Genomic DNA, 13,017 nt, shown 5'->3' on the forward strand with positions numbered 1-13,017 from the left:
TATCATGTTATTAAATTTTTATCTTTTTAATAGTTTATGTATATAAGGATAAAATAGTAATTTCATATAGTGGAGTAAGTTGGGGTGGGTTAAGCAATTACCATAACCACTCTATAAACACTATTCAAAAGAAAAAAAATCCACCCCATCCCACCCCACCCTATCCAGTATCCACTTTTCAAAATAAAAAATTCACTCCATTCAAAGTGGATCAATGTAGAATCTATTAGACAGTTCAAGTTTTGCCATCTCTATATATAGATACTCTAGTAACTGTTAAGAACAAGGGAAAATAATTAAACAACAAAAGAAATGGAGGAGAATGATCTTCTGCATTGAGTAAAACTGAAAATATTGGGCTATTATATAACCTTACATAGCAACTAAAAAAAATAGAAAATAAAGGAGCTACTACTAACAACCAAATAAACTTAAACGGTTAAAATATCCCATGAAAATAGGGATTTATTGAACAAACTTTGACCAACAAACTCGATCATTTCCTCCCTTAAACTAAAATGTCTAAAACATTTAGAACATGTTTGGTTGTGCCAATACACCCCTAATCGGTGGGGCCCACTTAAGACGCCTCTATGCCGTTGTTTGGTTCATGGTTTTTCTATTACAGCTGTAATACGCGACTAACTTAATCGATGAAATCCACCGATTTCTAATACACCCCATTTGCTCAGATTAGGCTCCGCATAGGTTTACCATCCCTGTTATACCCTTGCATCTGCTTCCCCGTTTCTCTTCTGTTCCTTCTAGCCTCTGCCGATTTCCTTGTTGGTAAGTTAATCCCCTCCAGATTTGTTTCACTCTGCTGATTCTGCATGTAATCGGTTTCCCCTTTTCTGATTACAGCTTCTTCTTCATCGCACTGTGCCCGGATTTGGTCATTTACAGGTTAGTATTTTGGGTTTTTAAGCTTTCCATTCCTCCTAATTTATTCCTCTTCTTGGTTGCCTTGCCTGTGCCTAGTTATCGCCATTTCTGCTTCTTTCCAGGCTCCACTCAAGGCTTCAATTTATTTCAAAGGAAATCCATATTCATTACAGGTCAACTAAACCTTCAATTTACAAGCCATATGTAATCATGTTTCCTTTTTTTATTTTGGGTCTCTGCAAGATTTGTTCTTTTTGGGATTTTGAATTCTTTTTATTGTTATGTTTAGTTAATCCTTGAATTTATGTTGTTTAGAGATGGTGAATTTAACAGAAGTAATATAGTTGATGTCAGTATTCATGTCTGTGGAAGAAATGATTAGAAGAGTTAATTATAACAAGAGAAATGGAAATAAGGTACAATTCACTGCGTTAAAAACAGTACCTTTTCATTGAACAAAACTCCACCAGTAGGGTTATATTTGTCGATAGATTTATGGATGATTGCCTTCAAGTCTGGACTGTTTTCTATCTCAAGAATCTTTAAGGCTGGGAAGTCAACAGTATAATTTTCATGGAAAAATCCAATGAGTTTCTGAAGATCTTTCAATTTGAGGGAGTTCAATCGAGGGAAGCAAATTAATCCTCTGTTTTAGAATGCTTCTTCGATTTGCTTCTCCATTGATATTATCTCCTGCATGCATTTGCATTCACTTACTTCCAAGCATTTGAGCTGCTGCAAACATGTTCTTAATCATGGAGTTGGATACCACATGCTTTATGTTGACGCAACCCTCAATGATCAAGCTTGTCAAATTTTGAGTTGAGCAAAATGCTTGGGGAAGCCATATTCTTTCAATGCCAATTGAGGATAGTTTCAACTTCTCTAGCTTAGGAAACAATATCTGCACAGCATACTATTAAAGGATTACTTGATCATTGCGGTTTCAGTTTCACATTTATAAATGGAACTTTTGAATTTATACTTTATTACTGTACTTTCTACTGCATTTTTTAGCAATATAATTTGTGACTGAAAGCATGTAAAATAATTCCATGCCTTTCTTCTGTGTTTAATATCCCCATTTTCTCTTTTGCTCCCTTTCACTTATGGGCCTCTTCATTGCTATATGACTCGTCTTTAAGACGTTGCTTTTCTCTTAATTTTATTGCCTTGCTGTTTACCTTCTGGTCTGGAGTGTGAGAAAGTTATCTTATTTCCTTTTAGGAGGAGCTAGAAGGAAAATTCTTTAAAGACAGAAGACCTTTTGATTTGCAAGGTTGGTTTTGCATTTGTTTTCATGATGTTATTCTTTCAATCCATTGTCTCGAGGCTGATTAGCATTTTCATTAGATATAAGCAAAATGGTTGACTGGTTGAGTGGTTATGAAGTGTTGGCATAGATGCCACTGCATGTTGATTCAAATATGTGCTTTATTGGTTTTCAATTCTGGATCATGCCCCAATTGATTGAGACAAAGAATTGATAATTTGCATTTATTCAGCTGTATTTTTTGCCTATGTTTGTTTTTCATAGGCATGTCTGTCCTGAAACATTGTCAAAACAACAGTGGAACCCATTTTTAAAAAAATTTACTTTTAATCTAGATGAATCATGACGTTTTGGTTATATATAGGTATAAGTATGTGTGTATATCTATACATAGACAATCATTTTAATCTAGATGAATCATGACGTTTTGGTTATATATAGTTATAAGTATGTGTGTATATCTATACATAGACAATCATTTTAATTTGTTCTTCCTCCGAATAAAAGAAAACACACTCCATGATTTCCATTTTTCTATTTTCTTTATACTCACCATTACAGTTGAGGATAGTTTTGAGTTTTGAGTTTAGGATAATTATGTTTGATAAAAAAAATTTATTTTTTATATTATACAATAATCATCAAATTTCAATTCTAGTTTTTATATAATTTTCTATATAATTATATATACAAAAAGGTTACACCATATAGAAAAATAGTTTAACTCTAAATTTTGTTTTTATTATGTCTAAATTTGATATTTAATTTCTACCATTTTTATAATATTATTTAGTCCAAAATAATTAATACCTTTGACTTTTCAATTAAAATGTTACATGATTATATATAATTTGTAAATCTTGAGGTCTTGGAGACTAACATGTCGCTCCCGTTCTTTTTGGGTTTGCTTTGCTATTTTCTTAGATTATAAGACAATGATCAAATTGTAATTTTGGCCCTTATATTATGTTAAAACTTGAGATTTAATTTATATTCTTTAAATTTTCACATAATCCGGTCCATTTACTTTAATAATATCATTAGTTAGTATAAAGAAGTAATATTGTAAACTATTTCAATCAAAATGTTGATATAAATTTTTCTTAAGAACATTATTGCAAAAAAAATATTTTATCATTACCAGATTGGATAAGTGTTTTTAAGAAAAAAATCACATAAATATCTTCAACATTATTTTTATTGTTACATACCACCAAGTAAATTTTTAAATAAATATCATTCATTTACTGAGGTTTTTAGCTCTTTTGATTTTATATTGCACCATTTTAAAAAAAAAGACCTTTATGTTTTTTATTAGTGGGTGATTTCTTTTTTTTTTCTTTACTTCATGATTAAGTATATACGCTTTGTTGGTTCGTTCTAACAGGGAATTGGAAGTTGTTTCATTTTGGGTTTAAATTGTTAAAAGCATTAATTATCAAATTATAAAATGACAATATCTCAACAATATCTCAACAATTGATAAAATCTTACTGAAGATTAACAATATCTCAACAAAAATTGAATGAATTATCTATTTTATTAATTGAAAAAGATATCTTATACGATATTTATTTTAATAAATTTGCATCTCTAAAGTGTGAGGGGATTGATACTGAGTTCTAATTTTAATATGGTGCAGTAATGACTCGTTTGCCCTTAATTGCACAAAGTGTGAGGCGTAAAAGAATCGGTGCTGCATTGACAATTTGGTTGGAAATCTGTAGAATCGCGATTTGGTTCTTATTTAGAATGGGTGCCAGCCTTAGCCTACATACTTATAGACCAAGGATTAGGTCCTATACCGTAGATTTTTATGCACAACGGGATTATGTGAAGAGGCTTGTATATGCTAGTGACGAGACTTGTATTGAACAAGTTAGGATGAATAGAACTGCCTTTTTTAAACTATGTGAGATGTTAGAATCGATAGGGGGATTGAAGTCGTCAAGGTTTATGCTTGTTGATGAGCAAGTAGCAATGTTTTTACATATCATCTCCCATCACCTTAAAAATCGAGTTATCAAGCATCACTTTAGAAGGTCCGGGGAAACTGTAAGCAGAGCATTTCATAGTGTTTTAAATGCTGTCATACACTTACAAGATGTCTTATTTAAAAAGCCGGAGCCAATTACAGTCGAGTCTTCTGACACAAGGTGGAAATGGTTTAAGGTATTAGACTGAGTTTTATATATAGCTTGTACAACATTTAGTTGACTTAGATTTAAATTAGTATTCTAACTCAAGGTTTTATATCATGTGAAATAGAATTGCTTAGGTGCTCTTGATGGAACCCACATCAAGATTAGGGTGCCAACAGTTGATAAACCTAGATATCGAACCCGAAAAGATGACATAGCAACAAATATGCTAGGTGTTTGTACACCTGAGATGCAATTTGTTTATGTTCTTCCTGGTTGGGAAGGTTCAGTTGCCGATGGACGGGTGCTTCGAGATGCCATTAGTAGAAGGCATGGACTAAAAGTTCCTCATGGTACAGTGTATAGTTAGAGGAATTTAAATTATTTTAATTATAAAATAAAACTTTGTTTGCTGAATTAATCATTTTTTAAAAAAATTATTTTATAGGTTGTTATTATTTAGTTGATGCTGGATACACAAATTGTGAGGGATTTTTTGCACCATTTAGAGGACAGCGATATCATCTGAACGAGTGGCGTCAGGGTTATCAGCCAAGTTCTCCGCAAGAGTTTTTTAATATGAAACATGCATCAGCACGTAATGTCATTGAAAGATGCTTTGGCTTATTAAAACTTAGATGGGGAATACTTAGGAGTCCATCGTTTTATCCTGTAAGGGTGCACAATAGAATTATTATTGCATGTTGTTTGCTCCATAATTTTATTCGAACCCATATGAGTATTGATCCCATCGAAGCGGAAGTGGGAGAAGGATTACCTACTAATGTGGTGGATGACGATGAACCGAATATCACAAATATTCATCCATCGGATGCTTGGGCTACTTGGAGGATGGAACTAGCCAACCAAATGTTCGATGAATGGCAAGCATCTAGAAATTAGTTAGGTTTAGGGACAAATTGAGTTTGAATTGATTTGTTGATGTTATTTTATGTATCTAGTTTATGAAACTTTGGTGGTCTTTGATTAAAATTTTGTATTGTACTAAAATTTGTTGAATTATAATTTAATTATCTTTTCATTCAGCATGTGTTATAAATTTAAATTTAGTATTGAACTACCGATATAATATTATAAACTGTTCACCTTTTGATTCATGATATTCAAAATAGTAAATAATGTTAATTTGTTTTTTTTTTCTTAAGAACAATATGTCAGGTGTTCCACCAACGGGTGCTTCTTCTCAAGCTTCTCGAGGAAGCAAAAGAAAATGGGTTCCAGAAGAGGATGCAGCCTTGGTTTCTTGCATGGTGGATTTGCACAATGTAGGAACATTTAATGCTGATATCGGGTTCAAAGCCGGTTATTTGAACGAGCTAGAGAAAATGCTAGAAAAGGCTTTACCAAGAGCAATGTTGAAGGCGAAACCAAATATTGAATCTCGGATTAGGTGCCTAAAAAGGGAATGGTCAGTCGTCTACGACATGCTTAATGGCCAAAACAACAGTGGTTTTGGTTGGGACGAGCATAGGCAGCTCGTTGTTGCTGAAGATGCAGTTTGGGAATCCTACGTAAAGGTAAAATGTATTTCAAGTATTTATTTGTTTTTTTACAAAACTTATAACTAATATGATTTCCTCATTTTTTTTAGAGTCACAAAGAAGCCTCTCAGTTCAGACATCGTTCTTTCCCTTACTACAACCAGCTTACTGCGATATACGCAAGAGATCGGGCGACTGGGAAAAACGCTCAAACAGCTGCTGATGTTCTTGAAGAAATACATGCTGAGGATGAACGTACTACAGATATGAATGAAGAGAGAAACACATTCTATGACTGCGAAGTTGACGTCTCTTTAGACGACATGGATGTTTCTGGTACAGATCCGCGAAGAGATAGAGACCAAGGGGGTTCCTCATCTTCAAACAAGAGAAAGAAGAAATCTGATGCTCGTGATAATGTGTATTCTTCATTTGAGGAGGCTGCCACTTTGTTGGGGGAAAAAATCCAGGCCGTTGGTGATCAAATCAGTAGGACTATGGCCTCCGAGGTGGTAGTTCAGCAGAAGTCAGAGGAAAAGATGGAAGAGAAAGCTTCAAATTTATATTCAGCCTTATGGTCAATTGAAGGTTTAACCGACGATCAGCGGTATGATGCTTTGAGTAAAATTCCCGATCATCCAACTCAATTGATAGTTTTCTTTAGTTTACCTTCTGTTGCCCGATTGGAATGGGTCAGAAGATTTCTTTCTCACCATTAAATATCAATGTTCAAACTTTTTGATGTTGTAAAACTATATAACATATGGATTATGATGTACAATTTCATTGTCATCTAACCTTTTCTTAATATAAGTTGATTATGTTTATGCAGAATATAATTCTCAAGTTATATATTGATTTTAGTAAATTAATATAAGAACATTTTATTATTAAGAATTTTATGAAATTATATATCACTGTTAAATTATATTTAATATTAATTATTTTAAATTGTATAAATTCATATAAGAAAATTTATTACCAAGAATTTTATGAAATTTAATATTAATTATTAAATTATATGTAATAATTATTATTTTAAATTATACAAATTCATAAAATATAATTTATTAGTTATAATTATTTTAAATTTTATTAAATCATATATTTTAAATAAAATATATTTAATATTAATTATTTCAAATTTAAATTTATAGTATCATATATTATGATTTGAGTAAATTCATATAAGAATATTAATTATTAAGAATTTTATTAAATTATATATTTTAATTATAATATATTTAATAATAATTATGTTAATTTATAGTTTACAGTATCATATATTATGATTTGAGTAAATTCATATAAGAATATTAATTATTAAGAATTTTATTAAATTATATATTTTAATTATAATATATTTAATAATAATTATGTTAATTTATATTTTACAGTATCATATATTATGATTTGAGTAAATTCATATAAGAATATTAATTATTAAGAATTTTATTAAATTATATATTTTAATTATAATATATTTAATAATAATTATGTTTAAATATGATTAAATTATTTATTATTGATATTAATAATCTTATTAAAATTTAAATAACAATAACAATAATTACCAAAACAAATTTCTGCTAATTATTAAGAATTTTATGAAATTATATATTTTAATTAAAATGAGTTTAATAATATTTATGTTTAAATATGATTAAAATATTTATTATTGATAATAATAATCTTATTAAAATTTAAATAACAATCACAATAATCATTTACCAAAACAAATTTATGCTAAGGGTATTCTAGTCATTTTAGTTTTTTTTATTATGCTATTACACCTCTATTCCATTCAACCAAACACAAGATTACTATTACGCCTCTATTCCATTACATTCAACCAAACAGTTGATTTGCTATTACACTTCTAATCCAATACACCTCTAATCCAATACAGCGAACCAAACGCACTGTTAGTTTATATTAGTAACAGCACAAACTCCTAAAAGCTTTCGTAACTTAAATAACTGATCCAGCTTGAGAGGTTTAGTCATCACATCTGCAAATTGATCTTGCAAACCATAATGAACCAGCTCCACGCTTCCATCCTTTGTCAACTCTCGAAGAAAATGAAAACGCACATCTATATGTTTAGTACGACCATGCATTAGTATATTCTTTGAGAGTTTAATTGTTGAGCTACGGCCACAGAAAACAGTGTTTGCTTCTTTTTTATTCTGACCCAACTTTTCTAATACTCTTCTCAATCGTACTGCCTGACATGTGCATGATGTAGAAGCAATGAATTCAGCCTCTGTAGAAGATAAACTCACAAGTGATTGCTTCTTAGAAGCCCATGATACTACCCCTGAACATAGAAAAAATACATATCCTGAAGTGCTCTTCCTATGTTCTACGTCTCCAGCATAGTCACTATCTGTGTAAGCAATAAGTTTTTCATCTCCTCCCTTTTTGTAAAAGATCCCAAACTCAGTTGTACCCTTCAAATATCTCAATGCTCGTTTTGCCACCTGTAAATGCATTTCAGTAGGATTTTCCATATATCTACTTAAGAGACTTACAGCAAACATCATATTAGGTTGTGTTGTCGTAAGATACATAAGACTACCCGCGACTTGCTTATAATAAGTCTTATCCACTTTAACTCCTCCTTCATCTTTTGCAAGCTTAAACCTAGGAATAATTGGATTTTGAACCGGGTTACTTTTATCCATTCCAAATCATTTCAGCACCTCTAATGTATACTTAAATTGACTGATAAATATGCCATTAGTTTTCTGAAGAACTTCAAGACCAAGGAAATACCGCATCCTCCCAAGATCTGTCATGCCAAACTCATGCTTCATTGAATCTTTGAACTCATTAATCATGAACTCATCATTACCAGAAATAAGAAGATCGTCAACATATACACTGACAATTACCACTTTACCATCTTTCCTTTTAAGGAACAAAGTACTCATAAGTGCATTTTTCAAAACCCTGCATGATGAAGTAAGCTTTCACTCAACTATACCACGCACGTGGTTCTTGCTGAAGTCAATAAAGCACATTCTTTAGCTTATATAAGCTTTCACTCAACTATACCACGCACATGGTTCTTGCTGAAGTCAATAAAGCACATTCTTTAGCTTATATACCTTTTACTCATTTCCCTTCTAGATGTAACCATTTGGCTACTCCACAAAGACGGTCTCATTTATTTCACCATATAAAAATCCAAAATTCACATCTAACCAATGGATAGTCCATGCTCTTTGAGCTGCAAATGCAAAAAACTAATCGAACCATTTCCATACGTACAGCAGGTGAAAAATATTTTGTGTAATCTACTCCATGTTGTTGCACATACCCCTTTACGACAAGCCTGACCTTGTTTTATTTAACCTCACCATTCTCATCATATTTAGTCTTGTAAACCCATTTTATCCCTACCTCTTTTCTCCTTGAGGTAATTCAGTCAATTCCCATGTGTCATTTATCTAATTTATTGCTTCCATTTTCACATCCATTGCATTCCTCTATTTCTCACTTTTAACATCTTCAAAATGCATAGGATCATCCATTGCAAAAATGACCAAATAAGCTTCATTATCTTTTTCAGGAAGCCCTTCTTCAGTCACATAATCCCTCATCCAAATTGGTGGTCACCTATTTCGTCTTCCATCTAAATTGCTAACCGCAATCAAAGATGCTGATGAAGAATTCTCTTCTTCTACATCATCAGCATCAAATTCAAATCCACTTTTCTCTTCTTATGGCTCAGTTTCAGTCGTTCTGTTTACATCTTCATTGCATTTTAATTCACACTCAATTGCTTTCTCGTACTTCTAATCCCAATCCTAAACTCTACTTTCTTCAAACACAACATCTCTGCTTATTATAATTTTCTATGATTTTGGATCATAAAGCCTATAAGCCTTTAACTCATCACTGACACCTAATAATACACTTCGCAATCTCTTATCACCCAACTTAGTTCTCTTCTTATCAGACACATGAGCATGAGAAATGTAACCAAAAACACGAAAATACTCAACTAAAGGTTTGACTCCACTCCAAGCTTCTTCAGGGGTTTTATCTTTAACTGCAAGAGTTTGGCTTCGATTTAGTACATGGATAGTTCAATTTATTGCTTCAAGCCAGAAGGTTTTGGGAATTTTCTTTCCTGAGAGCATGCTACGAACCATATTCATAATTGTCCTGATCTTACGCTTCGTGAGTCCGTTTTGTTGCGGTGTATATGCAGTTATCAATTGTCTCTGAATACCATGATCATCACAGAATTTTTTGAATTCTTGTGACGTAAACTCTCCACCTCAATCAGTGCGTAAACATTTGATAGCCGAATATGTTTCTTTCTCAACACGAATTTTAAAAAATTTAAAGACAGCAAAGGCTTCTGCCTTTTTTGTGAGAAAATAAACCCAAAATTTTCTACTAAAATCATCGATGAAAGTGATTAGGTACCTATTTCCACTGTTAGAATTGGGCTTGATTGGTCCACAAATGTCAGCATGAATTAACTGAAGGATTTATGTTGCTCTACAAGTGATTTTCTTCAAAAATAAGGCTCTTTGTTTTTTTCTTGAAGTGTCTTTAGTCCTTTGTAGCACAAGTGTCCATATCTACGATGCCAGAGCTGAACCTTTTCTTCTGTAGTTGTGTTGAAACAGGTGGACATTGTAGACTAAGAGACTGCATGTAATCTGAACATCCGGTTCCCAGACATCTTCGTATCCATGATTAAACCTTTTTCTAAATGACACACTTTGCATCTGTCATGTTGAAACAGAATGGCTAGCCTTTTTTCCTCTAACTTTCCGATGCTCAATAAATTATTCTTTAGTTCTAGCACATAGAACACCCCTGTGATTACCTGCACCATTCCATCCACTTGCAGCATTACATTACCCCTTTTGATTTACAGCCATGCTTGAGTTGTTTCCAAGCTTCACCGTAACTTTAAAATTTTCATCAAAGCTAAGAACTCTTTCTTTCTACACATATGATTGCTAAATCCTGAATCAAGAAACCAAGTATCTTCTCTGTTAGTGATTTCTATATTCACAAAAGCCATCAATAACATCTCATCTTGAATCTCTGCATAATTCACTTCTTTACTGGAACATTCCATTGAAAATGTCCCAGCTTGTGACATCTGTAACATTCTACCATGGCTTTATCGAAACTCTACTTGCCTCATCCTCTTCCTTTAGCCATCACGACCTCTAGCCCAGCCACCAGAACGATCTCCATGAGTGATCTTCAAAGCATTTTCTTTTTCATCATGAGATCCCATATGTTGTTCATGCATAAGCAAGCTGCTTTGCAATTCATGAATGGTTAGTATACTTGTATCCCGAGACTCCTCAATACTACAAACAACGTAATTAAACTTGCTAGTCATGGATCTCAAAATCTTTTGAACAATAGTACCATCCTCCATAACCTCACCGTTAGCCTTCATCTTATTGACTATGATGAGAGTTCGAGCAAAAAACTCATTAACAGATTCCCCTACTTTCATACGAAGAATTTCAAATTCTCTGTGAAGAGCTTGCAGGTGTGCACGTTTGACTCGTGTTGTGCCTTGATATTTTTGCTTCGTGGAATCCCATATGCTCTTTGTTGTATCATTTTTAAGAATCGTCTCCAGAATTGTACGATCCAAAGCCTAAAACAAATAGTTCTTGGCTTTCAAATCTTTTAGTTTTTTATCTTCAATGCTCCTTTTCTGTGCGTCAATTGCATCTTCCGCAGCAACAGGAATGCCATTCTCCACCAATCCCCAATATTCATTGGAACGTAAAAAATTCTCCATAAGCATCGCCCAATGATCATAATGCCTATCAAACTTCGGAACTGCTAGTTGAAAAGAAATGGAGGAGAATGATTTTTTACATTGAGTAAAACTGAAAATACTGGGCTATTATATAGCCTTACATAGCAACTAAAAAAAATAGAAATAAATAAGTCACCGCTAACAACCAAATAAACTTGAACGACTAAAATATCCCAGGGATTTATTGAACAAACTTTAACCAACAAACTCTGACTAATTTCTAACTAATGATAATATAAATTATATATTATATATTATAAGCTCAATAATAAGAAATAAGAAATTCACCCTTGACAGTAATATATGTTGTATATGTAAATCCTAGATGTGAAAACAGACGTAATTCGGCCTTGAAATGAAAAAAAAAAAGGGAATATAGATAGAAAAAGGGGGAAGGGGTTGGACGTAAAGTAAAAAAAAAAATCGATATGCTAAAATAAAATACGAAATGAAATTGAAACAAGGCTAAAGAGATAGAAATAAGGAATCATAAATAGAATTCCGGTTCAAATTCCATAGATAATATGGATGGTGTTGCCTATAATAATGGACAAATGAAACACTCTTCCAAAATTTTTATTTATCCACTTCCTATTTTGAAAATAGGTTGGTTGAACTTAAAAATTCCTTCATTGAATAAGGAAACAATCCAATTGCATGCACTTGAATTGGATGGGACCAACGAAATCGAGCGCTAACCCCTATTTCTTATTGAATTAACTGATCAACTGTTGGTTAGACTTCAGATTAATGTGCAAAAGTTATATATTAGGATTATGATTCCCAAAGTACATATACATAACTTTTTTAACGCCCCATCTTTATAAAAAGAGAGATTTACTTTATCTAAAATACTTTTGCATTAATTTGGAAGATCAAAGCCACAATATTTTAAAATTTCAAGATATTGATGGATTCATATACTCTTTCGCATCTAATTTTTATTTTTGATGATCTGACACGACAGATCTCTATTTATCAAGTTTTATATCAAAATTTACAATTCTAATACTAAGTTCACGTATTGTAATTATATAGCATGAAAAGGGTGAACAAAAATAGTAAAAAGTTCTTATAGGTTTGAATATATAAATCAATTGTAAATGAAGGATAAATTTATGTAAATCATATTTATCTTTTTTAGTTAAGATAAATGAAGGGAAATTTTACAATTTTTCTACTAAATTCACTTTTAAAAAACCAAAAGCTAAAATTTTTAATTTTTTTGGGTTGAGTTTTCAAGCCAATTTGAAAAATTAGTTTTATTTGAAAAGCTACTTTTTGACTCGAAAAACTAAAGGCTAAAAATGAGCCCAGAAAAAAATACAACAAAAGAGCTAGGCTCAAATCAAGCCCAAAAAATAAAAACTCGCTTCTAACCCACCCAACCGTCGCCGT

At 32.1% G+C, this 13,017-nt stretch overlaps 1 long non-coding RNA gene across 1 annotated transcript; it reads left to right on the plus strand.

Annotated features, from left to right (window-relative positions):
• Positions 1-697: 697 nt before the first annotated feature.
• LOC107939368 (uncharacterized) lies at positions 698-1,329 on the plus strand. Its single transcript, XR_001695107.2, has 4 exons — positions 698-789; positions 865-906; positions 1,008-1,058; positions 1,201-1,329. It is a non-coding gene; the product is annotated as an uncharacterized lncRNA (long non-coding RNA).
• Positions 1,330-13,017: the final 11,688 nt, after the last annotated feature.

This window comes from Gossypium hirsutum, chromosome D04, assembly GCF_007990345.1.
Source record: "Gossypium hirsutum isolate 1008001.06 chromosome D04, Gossypium_hirsutum_v2.1, whole genome shotgun sequence".
NCBI lineage: Eukaryota > Viridiplantae > Streptophyta > Magnoliopsida > Malvales > Malvaceae > Gossypium > Gossypium hirsutum.